We start from the raw sequence: 23,247 nt of genomic DNA on the forward strand, positions 1-23,247 counted from the left end.
ATGGTTGGGTTAGGTTAGGTTGGGTTGGGTTGGGTTGGGTTGGGTTGGGTTGGGTTAGGTTAGGTTGGGTTGGAAGCCGATGCATATAAATAGGTCTTTTATGATTGGATCAAGTCTATATTAGCCAAAAATGATCATAATTTGACATTTTTTGGTAAAATTAAAATTTTTTGAAAATTTTCCATGTCGGATCTAGAGTGCCAGGACTATACAAAAGAGTGAAATTTTGATCCAAGTAAGTCGATATGCATATATATAGGTCTTTTATGATTTGATCAAGTCTAAATAAGCCAAAAATGATCATAATTTTACATTTTTTGGTAAAATTAAAATTGTTGAAAATTTTCCATGTCGGATCTAGTGTGACAGGACTATACAAAAGTGTGAAATTTTGATCCAAGTAAGTCGATATGCATATATATAGGTCTTTTATGATTTGATCAAGTCTACATAAGCCAAAAATGATCATAATTTTACATTTTTTGGTAAAATTAAAATTTTTCGAAAATTTTCGATGTCGGATCTAGAGTGCCAGGACTATACAAAAGGGTCAAATTTTGATCCAAGTAAGTCGATATGCATATATATAGGTCTTTTATGATTTGATCAAGTCTAAATAAGCCAAAAATGATCATAATTTTACATTTTTTGGTAAAATTAAAATTGTTGAAAATTTTCCATGTCGGATCTAGTGTGACAGGACTATACAAAAGTGTGAAATTTTGATCCAAGTAAGTCGATATGCATATATATAGGTCTTTTATGATTTGATCAAGTCTACATAAGCCAAAAATGATCATAATTTTACATTTTTTGGTAAAATTAAAATTTTTCGAAAATTTTCGATGTCGGATCTAGAGTGCCAGGACTATACAAAAGGGTCAAATTTTGATCCAAGTAAGTCGATATGCATATATATAGGTCTTTTATGATTTGATCAAGTCCAAATAAGCCAAAAATGATCATAATTTTACATTTTTTGGTAAAATAAAAATTTTTCGAAAATTTTCGATGTCGGATCTAGAGTGCCAGGACTATACAAAAGGGTCAAATTTTGATCCAAGTAAGTCGATATGCATATATATAGGTCTTTTATGATTTGATCAAGTCTAAATAAGCCAAAAATGATCATAATTTGACTTTTTTTGGTAAAAAAAAAAGTAAGACCAATGGTTGGGTTAGGTTAGGTTGGGTTGGGTTGGGTTGGGTTGGGTTGGGTTGGGTTGGGTTGGGTTGGGTTGGGTTAGGTTAGGTTGGGTTGGAAGCCGATGCATATATATAGGTCTTTTATGATTGGATCAAGTCTATATAAGCCAAAAATGATCATAATTTGACATTTTTTGGTAAAATTAAAATTTTTCGAAAATTTTCGATGTCCAATCTAGAGTGCCAGGACTATACAAAAGAGTGAAATTTTGATCCAAGTAAGTCGATATGCATATATATAGGTCTTTTATGATTTGATCAAGTCTAAATAAGCCAAAAATGATCATAATTTTACATTTTTTGGTAAAATTAAAATTGTTGAAAATTTTCCATGTCGGATCTAGTGTGACAGGACTATACAAAAGTGTGAAATTTTGATCCAAGTAAGTCGATATGCATATATATAGGTCTTTTATGATTTGATCAAGTCTACATAAGCCAAAAATGATCATAATTTTACATTTTTTGGTAAAATTAAAATTTTTCGAAAATTTTCGATGTCGGATCTAGAGTGCCAGGACTATACAAAAGGGTCAAATTTTGATCCAAGTAAGTCGATATGCATATATATAGGTCTTTTATGATTTGATCAAGTCTAAATAAGCCAAAAATGATCATAATTTGACATTTTTTGGTAAAATTAAAATTTTTCGAAAATTTTCCATGTCGGATCTAGAGTGACAGGACTATACAAAAGTGTGAAATTTTGATCCAAGTAAGTCGATATGCATATATATAGGTCTTTTATGATTTGATCAAGTCCAAATAAGCCAAAAATGATCATAATTTTACATTTTTTGGTAAAATAAAAATTTTTCGAAAATTTTCGATGTCGGATCTAGAGTGCCAGGACTATACAAAAGGGTCAAATTTTGATCCAAGTAAGTCGATATGCATATATATAGGTCTTTTATGATTTGATCAAGTCTAAATAAGCCAAAAATGATCATAATTTGACTTTTTTTGGTAAAAAAAAAAGTAAGACCAATGGTTGGGTTAGGTTAGGTTGGGTTGGGTTGGGTTGGGTTGGGTTGGGTTGGGTTGGGTTGGGTTGGGTTAGGTTAGGTTGGGTTGGAAGCCGATGCATATATATAGGTCTTTTATGATTGGATCAAGTCTATATAAGCCAAAAATGATCATAATTTGACATTTTTTGGTAAAATTAAAATTTTTCGAAAATTTTCGATGTCCAATCTAGAGTGCCAGGACTATACAAAAGAGTGAAATTTTGATCCAAGTAAGTCGATATGCATATATATAGGTCTTTTATGATTTGATCAAGTCTAAATAAGCCAAAAATGATCATAATTTTACATTTTTTGGTAAAATTAAAATTTTTCGAAAATTTTCGATGTCGGATCTAGAGTGCCAGGACTATACAAAAGGGTCAAATTTTGATCCAAGTAAGTCGATATGCATATATATAGGTCTTTTATGATTTGATCAAGTCTAAATAAGCCAAAAATGATCATAATTTGACATTTTTTGGTAAAATTAAAATTTTTCGAAAATTTTCCATGTCGGATCTAGAGTGACAGGACTATACAAAAGTGTGAAATTTTGATCCAAGTAAGTCGATATGCATATATATAGGTCTTTTATGATTTGATCAAGTCCAAATAAGCCAAAAATGATCATAATTTTACATTTTATGGTAAAATAAAAATTTTTCGAAAATTGGGTTGGGTTGGGTTAGGTTAGGTTGGGTTGGAAGCCGATGCATATATATAGGTCTTTTATGATTGGATCAAGTCTATATAAGCCAAAAATGATCATAATTTGACATTTTTTGGTAAAATTAAAATTTTTCGAAAATTTTCGATGTCCAATCTAGAGTGCCAGGACTATACAAAAGAGTGAAATTTTGATCCAAGTAAGTCGATATGCATATATATAGGTCTTTTATGATTTGATCAAGTCTAAATAAGCCAAAAATGATCATAATTTTACATTTTTTGGTAAAATTAAAATTGTTGAAAATTTTCCATGTCGGATCTAGTGTGCCAGGACTATACAAAAGAGTGAAATTTTGATCCAAGTAAGTCGATATGCCTTTATATAGGTCTTTAATGATTTGATCAAGTCTAAATAAGCCAAAAATGATCATAATTTTACATTTTTTGGTAAAATTAAAATTTTTCGAAAATTTTTGATGTCGGATCTAGAGTGCGGACTATACAAAAGGGTCAAATTTTGATCCAAGTAAGTCGATATGCATATATATAGGTCTTTTATGATTTGATCAAGTCTAAATAAGCCAAAAATGATCATAATTTGACATTTTTTGGTAAAATTAAAATTGTTGAAAATTTTCCATGTCGGATCTAGAGTGCCAGGACTATACAAAAGGGTCAAATTTTGATCCAAGTAAGTCGATATGCATATATATAGGTCTTTTATGATTTGATCATGTCTAAATAAGCCAAAAATGATCATAATTTGACTTTTTTTGTTAAAAAAAAAAGTAAGACCAATGGTTGGGTTAGGTTAGGTTGGGTTGGGTTGGGTTGGGTTGGGTTGGGTTGGGTTGGGTTGGGTTGGGTTGGGTTGGGTTGGGTTGGGTTGGGTTAGGTTAGGTTGGGTTGGAAGCCGATGCATATATATAGGTCTTTTATGATTTGATCAAGTCTAAATAAGCCAAAAATGATCATAATTTGACTTTTTTTGGTAAAATTAAAATTTTTTGAAAATTTTCCATGTCGGATCTAGAGTGCCAGGACTATACAAAAGAGTGAAATTTTGATCCAAGTAAGTCGATATGCATATATATAGGTCTTTTATGATTTGATCAAGTCTAAATAAGCCAAAAATGATCATAATTTGACATTTTTTGGTAAAATTAAAATTGTTGAAAATTTTCCATGTCGGATCTAGAGTGCCAGGACTATACAAAAGGGTCAAATTTTGATCCAAGTAAGTCGATATGCATATATATAGGTCTTTTATGATTTGATCATGTCTAAATAAGCCAAAAATGATCATAATTTGACTTTTTTTGTTAAAAAAAAAAGTAAGACCAATGGTTGGGTTAGGTTAGGTTGGGTTGGGTTGGGTTGGGTTGGGTTGGGTTGGGTTGGGTTGGGTTGGGTTGGGTTAGGTTAGGTTGGGTTGGAAGCCGATGCATATATATAGGTCTTTTATGATTTGATCAAGTCTAAATAAGCCAAAAATGATCATAATTTGACTTTTTTTGGTAAAATTAAAATTTTTTGAAAATTTTCCATGTCGGATCTAGAGTGCCAGGACTATACAAAAGTGTGAAATTTTGATCCAAGTAAGTCGATATGCATATATATAGGTCTTTCATGATTTGATCAAGTCTAAATAAGCCAAAAATGATCATAATTTTACATTTTTTGGTAAAATAAAAATTTTTCGAAAATTTTCGATGTCGGATCTAGAGTGCCAGGACTATACAAAAGGGTCAAATTTTGATCCAAGTAAGTCGATATGCATATATATAGGTCTTTTATGATTTGATCAAGTCTAAATAAGCCAAAAATGATCATAATTTGACTTTTTTTGGTAAAAAAAACAGTAAGACCAATGGTTGGGTTAGGTTAGGTTGGGTTGGGTTGGGTTGGGTTGGGTTGGGTTGGGTTAGGTTAGGTTGGGTTGGAAGCCGATGCATATATATAGGTCTTTTATGATTGGATCAAGTCTATATTAGCCAAAAATGATCATAATTTGACATTTTTTGGTAAAATTAAAATTTTTTGAAAATTTTCCATGTCGGATCTAGAGTGCCAGGACTATACAAAAGGGTCAAATTTTGATCCAAGTAAGTCGATATGCATATATATAGGTCTTTTATGATTTGATCAAGTCTAAATAAGCCAAAAATGATCATAATTTGACTTTTTTTGGTAAAAAAAAAAAGTAAGACCAATGGTTGGGTTAGGTTAGGTTGGGTTGGGTTGGGTTGGGTTGGGTTGGGTTGGGTTGGGTTAGGTTAGGTTGGGTTGGAAGCCGATGCATATATATAGGTCTTTTATGATTGGATCAAGTCTAAATAAGCCAAAAATGATCATAATTTGACTTTTTTTGGTAAAAAAAAAAAGTAAGACCAATGGTTGGGTTAGGTTAGGTTGGGTTGGGTTGGGTTGGGTTGGGTTGGGTTGGGTTAGGTTAGGTTGGGTTGGAAGCCGATGCATATATATAGGTCTTTTATGATTGGATCAAGTCTATATAAGCCAAAAATGATCATAATTTGACATTTTTTGGTAAAATTAAAATTTTTCGAAAATTTTCGATGTCCAATCTAGAGTGCCAGGACTATACAAAAGAGTGAAATTTTGATCCAAGTAAGTCGATATGCATATATATAGGTCTTTTATGATTTGATCAAGTCTAAATAAGCCAAAAATGATCATAATTTTACATTTTTTGGTAAAATTAAAATTGTTGAAAATTTTCCATGTCGGATCTAGTGTGCCAGGACTATACAAAAGAGTGAAATTTTGATCCAAGTAAGTCGATATGCCTTTATATAGGTCTTTAATGATTTGATCAAGTCTAAATAAGCCAAAAATGATCATAATTTTACATTTTTTGGTAAAATTAAAATTTTTCGAAAATTTTTGATGTCGGATCTAGAGTGCCAGGACTATACAAAAGGGTCAAATTTTGATCCAAGTAAGTCGATATGCATATATATAGGTCTTTTATGATTTGATCAAGTCTAAATAAGCCAAAAATGATCATAATTTTACATTTTTTGGTAAAATAAAATTTTTCGAAAATTTTCGATGTCGGATCTAGAGTGCCAGGACTATACAAAAGGGTCAAATTTTGATCCAAGTAAGTCGATATGCATATATATAGGTCTTTTATGATTTGATCAAGTCTAAATAAGCCAAAAATGATCATAATTTGACTTTTTTTGGTAAAATTAAAATTTTTTGAAAATTTTCCATGTCGGATCTAGAGTGCCAGGACTATAAAAAAGAGTGAAATTTTGATCCAAGTAAGTCGATATGCATATATATAGGTCTTTTATGATTTGATCAAGTCTAAATAAGCCAAAAATGATCATAATTTGACATTTTTTGGTAAAATTAAAATTTTTTGAAAATTTTCCATGTCGGATCTAGAGTGCCAGGACTATACAAAAGTGTGAAATTTTGATCCAAGTAAGTCGATATGCATATATATAGGTCTTTCATGATTTGATCAAGTCTAAATAAGCCAAAAATGATCATAATTTTACATTTTTTGGTAAAATAAAAATTTTTCGAAAATTTTCGATGTCGGATCTAGAGTGCCAGGACTATACAAAAGGGTCAAATTTTGATCCAAGTAAGTCGATATGCATATATATAGGTCTTTTATGATTTGATCAAGTCTAAATAAGCCAAAAATGATCATAATTTGACTTTTTTTGGTAAAAAAAACAGTAAGACCAATGGTTGGGTTAGGTTAGGTTGGGTTGGGTTGGGTTGGGTTGGGTTGGGTTGGGTTAGGTTAGGTTGGGTTGGAAGCCGATGCATATATATAGGTCTTTTATGATTGGATCAAGTCTATATTAGCCAAAAATGATCATAATTTGACATTTTTTGGTAAAATTAAAATTTTTTGAAAATTTTCCATGTCGGATCTAGAGTGCCAGGACTATACAAAAGAGTGAAATTTTGATCCAAGTAAGTCGATATGCATATATATAGGTCTTTTATGATTTGATCAAGTCTAAATAAGCCAAAAATGATCATAATTTTACATTTTTTGGTAAAATAAAAATTTTTCGAAAATTTTCGATGTCGGATCTAGAGTGCCAGGACTATACAACAGGGTCAAATTTTGATCCAAGTAAGTCGATATGCATATATATAGGTCTTTTATGATTTGATCAAGTCTAAATAAGCCAAAAATGATCATAATTTGACTTTTTTTGGTAAAAAAAAAAAGTAAGACCAATGGTTGGGTTAGGTTAGGTTGGGTTGGGTTGGGTTGGGTTGGGTTGGGTTGGGTTGGGTTGGGTTAGGTTAGGTTGGGTTGGAAGCCGATGCATATATATAGGTCTTTTATGATTGGATCAAGTCTATATAAGCCAAAAATGATCATAATTTGACATTTTTTGGTAAAATTAAAATTTTTCGAAAATTTTCGATGTCCAATCTAGAGTGCCAGGACTATACAAAAGAGTGAAATTTTGATCCAAGTAAGTCGATATGCATATATATAGGTCTTTTATGATTTGATCAAGTCTAAATAAGCCAAAAATGATCATAATTTTACATTTTTTGGTAAAATTAAAATTGTTGAAAATTTTCCATGTCGGATCTAGTGTGCCAGGACTATACAAAAGAGTGAAATTTTGATCCAAGTAAGTCGATATGCCTTTATATAGGTCTTTAATGATTTGATCAAGTCTAAATAAGCCAAAAATAATCATAATTTTACATTTTTTGGTAAAATTAAAATTTTTCGAAAATTTTTGATGTCGGATCTAGAGTGCCAGGACTATACAAAAAGGTCAAATTTTGATCCAAGTAAGTCGATATGCATATATATAGGTCTTTTATGATTTGATCAAGTCTAAATAAGCCAAAAATGATCATAATTTTACATTTTTTGGTAAAATTAAAATTTTTCGAAAATTTTCGATGTCGGATCTAGAGTGCCAGGACTATACAAAAGGGTCAAATTTTGATCCAAGTAAGTCGATATGCATATATATAGGTCTTTTATGATTTGATCAAGTCTAAATAAGCCAAAAATGATCATAATTTGACTTTTTTTGGTAAAATTAAAATTTTTTGAAAATTTTCCATGTCGGATCTAGAGTGCCAGGACTATAAAAAAGAGTGAAATTTTGATCCAAGTAAGTCGATATGCATATATATAGGTCTTTTATGATTTGATCAAGTCTAAATAAGCCAAAAATGATCATAATTTGACATTTTTTGGTAAAATTAAAATTTTTTGAAAATTTTCCATGTCGGATCTAGAGTGCCAGGACTATACAAAAGTGTGAAATTTTGATCCAAGTAAGTCGATATGCATATATATAGGTCTTTCATGATTTGATCAAGTCTAAATAAGCCAAAAATGATCATAATTTTACATTTTTTGGTAAAATAAAAATTTTTCGAAAATTTTCGATGTCGGATCTAGAGTGCCAGGACTATACAAAAGAGTGAAATTTTGATCCAAGTAAGTCGATATGCATATATTTAGGTCTTTTATGATTTGATCAAGTCTTAATAAGCAAAAAATGGTCAATATGACTAAAGTATGAAGCCAAAACATGATGAAATTTGACATTTTTTGATAAAAAAAAATTTCATAGCACTCTTGATGTGAAATCGAAAATTTAAAAATAAATTTTTTTATCAAAAAATGTCAAATTTCATCATGTTTAGTTATTATGATTATTATTATTATTATGATTATGATGATTATTATTATTATGAAATATGACATTTTTTGATAAAAAAAGTTTTTTTTTAATTTTCGATTTCACATCAAGAGTGCCATGACTTAAGCAAAATTGAAATTTTATCCAAGTAAGTTAATATGACTACAGTATTGACTTAAGTCATTTCATATGACTTAGTGCATATCAACTTACTTGGATAAAAATTCAATTTTGCTTAAGTCATGGCACTCTTGATGTGAAATCGAAAATTAAAAAAAAACTTTTTTTATCAAAAAATGTCAAATTTCATCATATTTTGGCTTATTTATACTTAAGTCATATCATATGACTTAAGTCATATGAAATGACTTAAGTAATTACTTAAGTCATATGATATGACTTAAGTGCATAGCAACTTACTTTGATTAAATTTCAATTTTTTTTTAAGTCATAGCACTCTTGATGTGAAATCGATAATTTAAAAAAAATTTTTTTATCAAAAAATGTCAAATTTCACCATATTTTGGCTTATTTATACTTAAGTCATATCATATGACTTAAGTCATTTCATATGACTTAAGTCATTTCAAATGACTTAAGTCATATGATATGACTTAGGTATAAATAGGCCAAAACATGATGAAATTTGACATTTTTTGATAAAAAAATTTTTTTGAAAATTTTTGATGTCGAATCTAGAGTGCCTGGACTACACAAAAGAGTGAAAATTTGATCCAAGTAAGGCGATATGCAAATATATAGGTCTTTTATGATTTGATCAAGTCTAAATAAGCCAAAAATGATCATAATTTGACTTTTTTTGGTAAAAAAAAAAGTAAGACCAATGGTTGGGTTAGGTTAGGTTGGAATGGGTTGGGTTGGGTTGGGTTGGGTTGGGTTAGGTTAGGTTGGGTTGGAAGCCGATGCATATATATAGGTCTTTTATGATTGGATCAAGTCTATATAAGCCAAAAATGATCATAATTTTTCATTTTTTGGTAAAATTAAAATTTTTCGAAAATTTTCCATGTCGGATCTAGAGTGCCAGGACTATACAAAAGGGTCAAATTTTGATCCAAGTAAGTCGATATGCATATATATAGGTCTTTTATGATTTGATCAAGTCTAAATAAGCCAAAAATGATCATAAATTGACATTTTTTGGTAAAATTAAAATTTTTGAAAATTTTCCATGTCGGATCTAGAGTGCCAGGACTATACAAAAGGGTCAAATTTTGATCCAAGTAAGTCGATATGCATATATATACGTCTTTTATGATTTGATCAAGTCTAAATAAGCCAAAAATGATCATAATTTGACTTTTTTTGGTAAAAAAAAAAGTAAGACCAATGGTTGGGTTAGGTTAGGTTGGGTTGGGTTGGGTTGGGTTGGGTTGGGTTGGGTTGGGTTGGGTTGGGTTAGGTTAGGTTGGGTTGGAAGCCGATGCATATATATAGGTCTTTTATGATTGGATCAAGTCTATATAAGCCAAAAATGATCATAATTTGACATTTTTTGGTAAAATTAAAATTTTTCGAAAATTTTCCATGTCGGATCTAGAGTGACAGGACTATTTAAAAGTGTGAAATTTTGATCCAAGTAAGTCGATATGCATATATATAGGTCTTTTATGATTTGATCAAGTCTAAATAAGCCAAAAATGATCATAATTTTACATTTTTTGGTAAAATAAAAATTTTTCGAAAATTTTCGATGTCGGATCTAGAGTGCCAGGACTATACAAAAGGGTCAATTTTTGATCCAAGTAAGTCGATATGCATATATATAGGTCTTTTGTGATTTGATCAAGTCTAAATAAGCCAAAAATGATCATAATTTGACTTTTTTTGGTAAAAAAAAAAGTAAGACCAATGGTTGGGTTAGGTTAGGTTGGGTTGGGTTGGGTTGGGTTGGGTTGGGTTAGGTTAGGCTGGGTTGGAAGCCGATGCATATATATAGGTCTTTTATGATTGGATCAAGTCTATATAAGCCAAAAATGATCATAATTTGACATTTTTTGGTAAAATTAAAATTTTTCGAAAATTTTCGATGTCGAATCTAGAGTGCCAGGACTATACAAAAGAGTGAAATTTTGATCCAAGTAAGTCGATATGCATATATATAGGTCTTTTATGATTTGATCGAGTCTAAATAAGCCAAAAATGATCATAATTTTACATTTTTTGGTAAAATTAAAATTGTTGAAAATTTTCGATGTCGGATCTAGAGTGCCAGGACTATACAAAAGGGTCAAATTTTGATCCAAGTAAGTCGATATGCATATATATAGGTCTTTTATGATTTGATCAAGTCTAAATAAGCCAAAAATGATCATAATTTGACTTTTTTTGGTAAAATTAAAATTTTTTGAAAATTTTCCATGTCGGATCTAGAGTGCCAGGACTATACAAAAGAGTGAAATTTTGATCCAAGTAAGTCGATATGCATATATATAGGTCTTTTATGATTTGATCAAGTCTAAATAAGCCAAAAATGATCATAATTTGACATTTTTTGGTAAAATTAAAATTTTTCGAAAATTTTCCATAACGGATCTAGAGTGACAGGACTATACAAAAGTGTGAAATTTTGATCCAAGTAAGTCGATATGCATATATATAGGTCTTTTATGATTTGATCAAGTCTAAATAAGCCAAAAATGATCATAATTTTACATTTTTTGGTAAAATTAAAATTTTTCGAAAATTTTCGATGTCGGATCTAGAGTGCCAGGACTATACAAAAGGGTCAAATTTTGATCCAAGTAAGTCGATATGCATATATATAGGTCTTTTATGATTTGATCAAGTCTAAATAAGCCAAAAATGATCATAATTTTACATTTTTTGGTAAAATTAAAATTTTTCGAAAATTTTCGATGTCGGATCTAGAGTGCCAGGACTATACAAAAGGGTCAAATTTTGATCCAAGTAAGTCGATATGCATATATATAGGTCTTTTATGATTTGATCAAGTCTAAATAAGCCAAAAATGATCATAATTTGACTTTTTTTGGTAAAATTAAAATTTTTTGAAAATTTTCCATGTCGGATCTAGAGTGCCAGGACTATACAAAAGAGTGAAATTTTGATCCAAGTAAGTCGATATGCATATATATAGGTCTTTTATGATTTGATCAAGTCTAAATAAGCCAAAAATGATCATAATTTGACATTTTTTGGTAAAATTAAAATTTTTCGAAATTTTTCCATAACGGATCTAGAGTGATAGGACTATACAAAAGTGTGAAATTTTGATCCAAGTAAGTCGATATGCATATATATAGGTCTTTTATGATTTGATCAAGTCTAAATAAGCCAAAAATGATCATAATTTTACATTTTTTGGTAAAATTAAAATTTTTCGAAAATTTTCGATGTCGGATCTAGAGTGCCAGGACTATACAAAAGGGTCAAATTTTGATCCAAGTAAGTCGATATGCATATATATAGGTCTTTTATGATTTGATCAAGTCTAAATAAGCCAAAAATGATCATAATTTGACTTTTTTTGGTAAAATTAAAATTTTTTGAAAATTTTCCATGTCGGATCTAGAGTGCCAGGACTATACAAAAGGGTCAAATTTTGATCCAAGTAAGTCGATATGCATATATATAGGTCTTTTATGATTTGATCAAGTCTAAATAAGCCAAAAATGATCATAAATTGACATTTTTTGGTAAAATTAAAATTTTTGAAAATTTTCCATGTCGGATCTAGAGTGCCAGGACTATACAAAAGAGTGAAATTTTGATATAAGTAAGTCGATATGCATATATATAGGTCTTTTATGATTTGATCAAGTCTAAATAAGCCAAAAATGATCATAATTTGACATTTTTTGGTAAAATAAAAATTTTTCGAAAATTTTCGATGTCGGATCTAGAGTGCCAGGACTATACAAAAGGGTCAAATTTTGATCCAAGTAAGTCGATATGCATATATATACGTCTTTTATGATTTGATCAAGTCTAAATAAGCCAAAAATGATCATAATTTGACTTTTTTTGGTAAAATTAAAATTTTTTGAAAATTTTCCATGTCGGATCTAGAGTGCCAGGACTATACAAAAGAGTGAAATTTTGATCCAAGTAAGTCGATATGCATATATATAGGTCTTTTATGATTTGATCAAGTCTAAATAAGCCAAAAATGATCATAATTTGACATTTTATGGTAAAATTAAAATTTTTTGAAAATTTTCCATGTCGGATCTAGAGTGCCAGGACTATACAAAAGTGTGAAATTTTGATCCAAGTAAGTCGATATGCATATATATAGGTCTTTTATGATTTGATCAAGTCTAAATAAGCCAAAAATGATCATAATTTTACATTTTTTGGTAAAATTAAAATTTTTCGAAAATTTTCGATGTCGGATCTAGAGTGCCAGGACTATACAAAAGGGTCAAATTTTGATCCAAGTAAGTCGATATGCATATATATAGGTCTTTTATGATTTGATCAAGTCTAAATAAGCCAAAAATGATCATAATTTGACTTTTTTTGGTAAAATTAAAATTTTTTGAAAATTTTCCATGTCGTATCTAGAGTGCCAGGACTATACAAAAGAGTGAAATTTTGATCCAAGTAAGTCGATATGCATATATATAGGTCTTTTATGATTTGATCAAGTCTAAATAAGCCAAAAATGATCATAATTTGACTTTTTTTGGTAAAATTAAAATTTTTTGAAAATTTTCCATGTCGTATCTAGAGTGCCAGGACTATACAAAAGAGTGAAATTTTGATCCAAGTAAGTCGATATGCATATATATAGGTCTTTTATGATTTGATCAAGTCTAAATAAGCCAAAAATGATCATAATTTGACTTTTTTTGGTAAAATTAAAATTTTTTGAAAATTTTCCATGTCGGATCTAGAGTGCCAGGACTATACAAAAGAGTGAAATTTTGATCCAAGTAAGTCGATATGCATATATATAGGTCTTTTATGATTTGATCAAGTCTAAATAAGCCAAAAATGATCATAATTTGACTTTTTTTGGTAAAATTAAAATTTTTTGAAAATTTTCCATGTCGGATCTAGAGTGCCAGGACTATACAAAAGAGTGAAATTTTGATCCAAGTAAGTCGATATGCATATATATAGGTCTTTTATGATTTGATCAAGTCTAAATAAGCCAAAAATGATCATAATTTGACTTTTTTTGGTAAAATTAAAATTTTTTGAAAATTTTCCATGTCGGATCTAGAGTGCCAGGACTATACAAAAGAGTGAAATTTTGATCCAAGTAAGTCGATATGCATATATATAGGTCTTTTATGATTTGATCAAGTCTAAATAAGCCAAAAATGATCATAATTTGACATTTTTTGGTAAAATTAAAATTTTTCGAAAATTTTCCATGTCGGATCTAGAGTGCCAGGACTATACAAAAGAGTGAAATTTTGATCCAAGTAAGTCGATATGCATATATATAGGTCTTTTATGATTTGATCAAGTCTAAATAAGCCAAAAATGATCATAATTTTACATTTTTTGGTAAAATTAAAATTTTTCGAAAATTTTCGATGTCGGATCTAGAGTGCCAGGACTATACAAAAGGGTCAAATTTTGATCCAAGTAAGTCGATATGCATATATATAGGTCTTTTATGATTTGATCAAGTCTAAATAAGCCAAAAATGATCATAATTTGACTTTTTTTGGTAAAATTAAAATTTTTTGAAAATTTTCCATGTCGGATCTAGAGTGCCAGGACTATACAAAAGAGTGAAATTTTGATCCAAGTAAGTCGATATGCATATATATAGGGCTTTTATGATTTGATTAAGTCTAAATAAGCCAAAAATGATCATAATTTGACATTTTTTGGTAAAATTAAAATTTTTCGAAAATTTTCCATGTCGGATCTAGAGTGACAGGACTATACAAAAGTGTGAAATTTTGATCCAAGTAAGTCGATATGCATATATATAGGTCTTTTATGATTTGATCAAGTCTAAATAAGCCAAAAATGATCATAATTTTACATTTTTTGGTAAAATTAAAATTTTTCGAAAATTTTCGATGTCGGATCTAGAGTGCCAGGACTATACAAAAGGGTCAAATTTTGATCCAAGTAAGTCGATATGCATATATATAGGTCTTTTATGATTTGATCAAGTCTAAATAAGCCAAAAATGATCATAATTTGACATTTTTTGGTAAAATTAAAATTTTTTGAAAATTTTCCATGTCGGATCTAGAGTGCCAGGACTATACAAAAGTGTGAAATTTTGATCCAAGTAAGTCGATATGCATATATATAGGTCTTTTATGATTTGATCAAGTCTAAATAAGCCAAAAATGATCATAATTTTACATTTTTTGGTAAAATTAAAATTTTTCGAAAATTTTCGATGTCGGATCTAGAGTGCCAGGACTATACAAAAGGGTCAAATTTTGATCCAAGTAAGTCGATATGCATATATATAGGTCTTTTATGATTTGATCAAGTCTAAATAAGCCAAAAATGATCATAATTTGACTTTTTTTGGTAAAATTAAAATTTTTTGAAAATTTTCCATGTCGGATCTAGAGTGCCAGGACTATACAAAAGGGTCAAATTTTGATCCAAGTAAGTCGATATGCATATATATAGGTCTTTTATGATTTGATCAAGTCTAAATAAGCCAAAAATGTCATAAATTGACATTTTTTGGTAAAATTAAAATTTTTGAAAATTTTCCATGTCGGATCTAGAGTGCCAGGACTATACAAAAGAGTGAAATTTTGATCCAAGTAAGTCGATATGCATATATATAGGTCTTTTATGATTTGATCAAGTCTAAATAAGCCAAAAATGATCATAATTTGACATTTTTTGGTAAAATAAAAATTTTTCGAAAATTTTCGATGTCGGATCTAGAGTGCCAGGACTATACAAAAGGGTCAAATTTTGATCCAAGTAAGTCGATATGCATATATATACGTCTTTTATGATTTGATCAAGTCTAAATAAGCCAAAAATGATCATAATTTGACTTTTTTTGGTAAAATTAAAATTTTTTGAAAATTTTCCATGTCGGATCTAGAGTGCCAGGACTATACAAAAGAGTGAAATTTTGATCCAAGTAAGTCGATATGCATATATATAGGTCTTTTATGATTTGATCAAGTCTAAATAAGCCAAAAATGATCATAATTTGACATTTTTTGGTAAAATTAAAATTTTTTGAAAATTTTCCATGTCGGATCTAGAGTGCCAGGACTATACAAAAGTGTGAAATTTTGATCCAAGTAAGTCGATATGCATATATATAGGTCTTTTATGATTTGATCAAGTCTAAATAAGCCAAAAATGATCATAATTTTACATTTTTTGGTAAAATTAAAATTTTTCGAAAATTTTCGATGTCGGATCTAGAGTGTCAGGACTATACAAAAGGGTCAAATTTTGATCCAAGTAAGTCGATATGCATATATATAGGTCTTTTATGATTTGATCAAGTCTAAATAAGCCAAAAATGATCATAATTTGACTTTTTTTGGTAAAATTAAAATTTTTTGAAAATTTTCCATGTCGTATCTAGAGTGCCAGGACTATACAAAAGAGTGAAATTTTGATCCAAGTAAGTCGATATGCATATATATAGGTCTTTTATGATTTGATCAAGTCTAAATAAGCCAAAAATGATCATAATTTGACTTTTTTTGGTAAAATTAAAATTTTTTGAAAATTTTCCATGTCGTATCTAGAGTGCCAGGACTATACAAAAGAGTGAAATTTTGATCCAAGTAAGTCGATATGCATATATATAGGTCTTTTATGATTTGATCAAGTCTAAATAAGCCAAAAATGATCATAATTTGACTTTTTTTGGTAAAATTAAAATTTTTTGAAAATTTTCCATGTCGGATCTAGAGTGCCAGGACTATACAAAAGAGTGAAATTTTGATCCAAGTAAGTCGATATGCATATATATAGGTCTTTTATGATTTGATCAAGTCTAAATAAGCCAAAAATGATCATAATTTGACATTTTTTTGGTAAAATTAAAATTTTTTGAAAATTTTCCATGTCGGATCTAGAGTGCCAGGACTATACAAAAGAGTGAAATTTTGATCCAAGTAAGTCGATATGCATATATATAGGTCTTATATGATTTGATCAAGTCTAAATAAGCCAAAAATGATCATAATTTGACTTTTTTTGGTAAAATTAAAATTTTTTGAAAATTTTCCATGTCGGATCTAGAGTGCCAGGACTATACAAAAGAGTGAAATTTTGATCCAAGTAAGTCGATATGCATATATATAGGTCTTTTATGATTTGATCAAGTCTAAATAAGCCAAAAATGATCATAATTTGACATTTTTTGGTAAAATTAAAATTTTTCGAAAATTTTCCATGTCGGATCTAGAGTGCCAGGACTATACAAAAGTGTGAAATTTTGATCCAAGTAAGTCGATATGCATATATATAGGTCTTTTATGATTTGATCAAGTCTAAATAAGCCAAAAATGATCATAATTTTACATTTTTTGGTAAAATTAAAATTTTTCGAAAATTTTCGATGTCGGATCTAGAGTGCCAGGACTATACAAAAGGGTCAAATTTTGATCCAAGTAAGTCGATATGCATATATATAGGTCTTTTATGATTTGATCAAGTCTAAATAAGCCAAAAATGATCATAAATTGACATTTTTTGGTAAAATTAAAATTTTTGAAAATTTTCCATGTCGGATCTAGAGTGCCAGGACTATACAAAAGAGTGAAATTTTGATCCAAGTAAGTCGATATGCATATATATAGGTCTTTTATGATTTGATCAAGTCTAAATAAGCCAAAAATGATCATAATTTGACATTTTTTGGTAAAATAAAAATTTTTCGAAAATTTTCGATGTCGGATCTAGAGTGCCAGGACTATACAAAAGGGTCAATTTTTGATCCAAGTAAGTCGATATGCATATATATAGGTCTTTTATGATTTGATCAAGTCTAAATAAGCCAAAAATGATCATAATTTGACTTTTTTTGGTAAAAAAAAAAGTAAGACCAATGGTTGGGTTAGGTTAGGTTGGGTTGGGTTGGGTTGGGTTGGGTTGGGTTAGGTTAGGTTGGGTTGGAAGCCGATGCATATATATAGGTCTTTTATGATTGGATCAAGTCTCTATAAGCCAAAAATGATCATAATTTGACATTTTTTGGTAAAATTAAAATTTTTCGAAAATTTTCGATGTCGAATCTAGAGTGCCAGGACTATACAAAAGAGTGAAATTTTGATCCAAGTAAGTCGATATGCATATATATAGGTCTTTTATGATTTGATCAAGTCTAAATAAGCCAAAAATGATCATAATTTTACATTTTTTGGTAAAATTAAAATTGTTGAAAATTTTCGATGTCGGATCTAGAGTGCCAGGACTATACAAAAGGGTCAAATTTTGATCCAAGTAAGTCGATATGCATATATATAGGTCTTTTATGATTTGATCAAGTCTAAATAAGCCAAAAATGATCATAATTTTACATTTTTTGGTAAAATTAAAATTGTTGAAAATTTTCCATGTCGGATCTAGAGTGCCAGGACTATACAAAAGGGTCAAATTTTGATCCAAGTAAGTCGATATGCATATATATAGGTCTTTTATGATTTGATCAAGTCTAAATAAGCCAAAAATGATCATAATTTGACTTTTTTTGGTAAAATTAAAATTTTTTGAAAATTTTCCATGTCGGATCTAGAGTGCCAGGACTATACAAAAGAGTGAAATTTTGATCCAAGTAAGTCGATATGCATATATATAGGTCTTTTATGATTTGATCAAGTCTAAATAAGCCAAAAATGATCATAATTTGACATTTTTTGGTAAAATTAAAATTTTTTGAAAATTTTCCATGTCGGATCTAGAGTGCCAGGACTATACAAAAGTGTGAAATTTTGATCCAAGTAAGTCGATATGCATATATATAGGTCTTTTATGATTTGATCAAGTCTAAATAAGCCAAAAATGATCATAATTTGACTTTTTTTGGTAAAATTAAAATTTTTTGAAAATTTTCCATGTCGGATCTAGAGTGCCAGGACTATACAAAAGTGTGAAATTTTGATCCAAGTAAGTCGATATGCATATATATAGGTCTTTTATGATTTGATCAAGTCTAAATAAGCCAAAAATGATCATAATTTTACATTTTTTGGTAAAATTAAAATTTTTCGAAAATTTTCGATGTCGGATCTAGAGTGCCAGGACTATACAAAATGGTCAAATTTTGATCCAAGTAAGTCGATATGCATATATATAGGTCTTTTATGATTTGATCAAGTCTAAATAAGCCAAAAATGATCATAATTTGACTTTTTTTGGTAAAATTAAAATTTTTTGAAAATTTTCCATGTCGGATCTAGAGTGCCAGGACTATACAAAAGAGTGAAATTTTGATCCAAGTAAGTCGATATGCATATATATAGGTCTTTTATGATTTGATCAAGTCTAAATAAGCCAAAAATGATCATAATTTGACTTTTTTTGGTAAAATTAAAATTTTTTGAAAATTTTCCATGTCGGATCTAGAGTGCCAGGACTATACAAAAGGGTCAAATTTTGATCCAAGTAAGTCGATATGCATATATATAGGTCTTTTATGATTTGATCAAGTCTAAATAAGCCAAAAATGATCATAATTTGACATTTTTTGGTAAAATTAAAATTTTTTGAAAATTTTCCATGTCGGATCTAGAGTGCCAGGACTATACAAAAGTGTGAAATTTTGATCCAAGTAAGTCGATATGCATATATATAGGTCTTTTATGATTTGATCAAGTCTAAATAAGCCAAAAATGATCATAATTTTACATTTTTTGGTAAAATTAAAATTTTTCGAAAATTTTCGATGTCGGATCTAGAGTGCCAGGACTATACAAAAGGGTCAAATTTTGATCCAAGTAAGTCGATATGCATATATATAGGTGTTTTATGATTTGATCAAGTCTAAATAAGCCAAAAATGATCATAATTTGACTTTTTTTGGTAAAATTAAAATTTTTTGAAAATTTTCCATGTCGGATCTAGAGTGCCAGGACTATACAAAAGAGTGAAATTTTGATCCAAGTAAGTCGATATGCATATATATAGGTCTTTTATGATTTGATCAAGTCTAAATAAGCCAAAAATGATCATAATTTGACATTTTTTGGTAAAATTAAAATTTTTCGAAAATTTTCCATGTCGGATCTAGAGTGACAGGACTATACAAAAGTGTGAAATTTTGATCCAAGTAAGTCGATATGCATATATATAGGTCTTTTATGATTTGATCAAGTCTAAATAAGCCAAAAATGATCATAATTTGACTTTTTTTGGTAAAATTAAAATTTTTTGAAAATTTTCCATGTCGGATCTAGAGTGCCAGGACTATACAAAAGTGTGAAATTTTGATCCAAGTAAGTCGATATGCATATATATAGGTCTTTTATGATTTGATCAAGTCTAAATAAGCCAAAAATGATCATAATTTTACATTTTTTGGTAAAATTAAAATTTTTCGAAAATTTTCGATGTCGGATCTAGAGTGCCAGGACTATACAAAAGGGTCAAATTTTGATTCAAGTAAGTCGATATGCATATATATAGGTCTTTTATGATTTGATCAAGTCTAAATAAGCCAAAAATGATCATAATTTGACTTTTTTTGGTAAAATTAAAATTTTTTGAAAATTTTCCATGTCGGATCTAGAGTGCCAGGACTATACAAAAGAGTGAAATTTTGATCCAAGTAAGTCGATATGCATATATATAGGTCTTTTATGATTTGATCAAGTCTAAATAAGCCAAAAATGATCATAATTTGACATTTTTTGGTAAAATTAAAATTTTTTGAAAATTTTCCATGTCGGATCTAGAGTGCCAGGACTATACAAAAGTGTGAAATTTTGATCCAAGTAAGTCGATATGCATATATATAGGTCTTTTATGATTTGATCAAGTCTAAATAAGCCAAAAATGATCATAATTTTACATTTTTTGGTAAAATTAAAATTTTTCGAAAATTTTCGATGTCGGATCTAGAGTGCCAGGACTATACAAAAGGGTCAAATTTTGATCCAAGTAAGTCGATATGCATATATATAGGTCTTTTATGATTTGATCAAGTCTAAATAAGCCAAAAATGATCATAATTTGACTTTTTTTGGTAAAATTAAAATTTTTTGAAAATTTTCCATGTCGGATCTAGAGTGCCAGGACTATACAAAAGAGTGAAATTTTGATCCAAGTAAGTCGATATGCATATATATAGGTCTTTTATGATTTGATCAAGTCTAAATAAGCCAAAAATGATCATAATTTTACATTTTTTGGTAAAATTAAAATTTTTCGAAAATTTTCGATGTCGGATCTAGAGTGCCAGGACTATACAAAAGGGTCAAATTTTGATCCAAGTAAGTCGATATGCATATATATAGGTCTTTTATGATTTGATCAAGTCTAAATAAGCCAAAAATGATCATAATTTGACTTTTTTTGGTAAAATTAAAATTTTTTGAAAATTTTCGATGTCGGATCTAGAGTGCCAGGACTATACAAAAGAGTGAAATTTTGATCCAAGTAAGTCGATATGCATATATATAGGTCTTTTATGATTTGATCAAGTCTAAATAAGCCAAAAATGATCATAATTTGACATTTTTTGGTAAAATTAAAATTTTTCGAAAATTTTCCATGTCGGATCTAGAGTGACAGGACTATACAAAAGTGTGAAATTTTGATCCAAGTAAGTCGATATGCATATATATAGGTCTTTTATGATTTGATCAAGTCTAAATAAGCCAAAAATGATCATAATTTGACTTTTTTTGGTAAAATTAAAATTTTTTGAAAATTTTCCATGTCGGATCTAGAGTGCCAGGACTATACAAAAGTGTGAAATTTTGATCCAAGTAAGTCGATATGCATATATATAGGTCTTTTATGATTTGATCAAGTCTAAATAAGCCAAAAATGATCATAATTTTACATTTTTTGGTAAAATTAAAATTTTTCGAAAATTTTCGATGTCGGATCTAGAGTGCCAGGACTATACAAAAGGGTCAAATTTTGATCCAAGTAAGTCGATATGCATATATATAGGTCTTTTATGATTTGATCAAGTCTAAATAAGCCAAAAATGATCATAATTTGACTTTTTTTGGTAAAATTAAAATTTTTTGAAAATTTTCCATGTCGGATCTAGAGTGCCAGGACTATACAAAAGAGTGAAATTTTGATCCAAGTAAGTCGATATGCATATATATAGGTCTTTTATGATTTGATCAAGTCTAAATAAGCCAAAAATGATCATAATTTGACATTTTTTGGTAAAATTAAAATTTTTTGAAAATTTTCCATGTCGGATCTAGAGTGCCAGGACTATACAAAAGTGTGAAATTTTGATCCAAGTAAGTCGATATGCATATATATAGGTCTTTTATGATTTGATCAAGTCTAAATAAGCCAAAAATGATCATAATTTTACATTTTTTGGTAAAATTAAAATTTTTCGAAAATTTTCGATGTCGGATCTAGAGTGCCAGGACTATACAAAAGGGTCAAATTTTGATCCAAGTAAGTCGATATGCATATATATAGGTCTTTTATGATTTGATCAAGTCTAAATAAGCCAAAAATGATCATAATTTGACTTTTTTTGGTAAAATTAAAATTTTTTGAAAATTTTCCATGTCGGATCTAGAGTGCCAGGACTATACAAAAGAGTGAAATTTTGATCCAAGTAAGTCGATATGCATATATATAGGTCTTTTATGATTTGATCAAGTCTAAATAAGCCAAAAATGATCATAATTTTACATTTTTTGGTAAAATTAAAATTTTTCGAAAATTTTCGATGTCGGATCTAGAGTGCCAGGACTATACAAAAGGGTCAAATTTTGATCCAAGTAAGTCGATATGCATATATATAGGTCTTTTATGATTTGATCAAGTCTAAATAAGCCAAAAATGATCATAATTTTACATTTTTTGGTAAAATTAAAATTTTTCGAAAATTTTCGATGTCGGATCTAGAGTGCCAGGACTATACAAAATGGTCAAATTTTGATCCAAGTAAGTCGATATGCATATATATAGGTCTTTTATGATTTGATCAAGTCTAAATAAGCCAAAAATGATCATAATTTGACTTTTTTTGGTAAAATTAAAATTTTTTGAAAATTTTCCATGTCGGATCTAGAGTGCCAGGACTATACAAAAGAGTGAAATTTTGATCCAAGTAAGTCGATATGCATATATATAGGTCTTTTATGATTTGATCAAGTCTAAATAAGCCAAAAATGATCATAATTTGACTTTTTTTGGTAAAATTAAAATTTTTTGAAAATTTTCCATGTCGGATCTAGAGTGCCAGGACTATACAAAAGGGTCAAATTTTGATCCAAGTAAGTCGATATGCATATATATAGGTCTTTTATGATTTGATCAAGTCTAAATAAGCCAAAAATGATCATAATTTGACATTTTTTGGTAAAATTAAAATTTTTTGAAAATTTTCCATGTCGGATCTAGAGTGCCAGGACTATACAAAAGTGTGAAATTTTGATCCAAGTAAGTCGATATGCATATATATAGGTCTTTTATGATTTGATCAAGTCTAAATAAGCCAAAAATGATCATAATTTTACATTTTTTGGTAAAATTAAAATTTTTCGAAAATTTTCGATGTCGGATCTAGAGTGCCA

This window comes from Chrysoperla carnea, unplaced genomic scaffold (genome assembly GCF_905475395.1).
Source record: "Chrysoperla carnea unplaced genomic scaffold, inChrCarn1.1, whole genome shotgun sequence".
In the NCBI taxonomy this organism is placed as follows: domain Eukaryota; kingdom Metazoa; phylum Arthropoda; class Insecta; order Neuroptera; family Chrysopidae; genus Chrysoperla; species Chrysoperla carnea.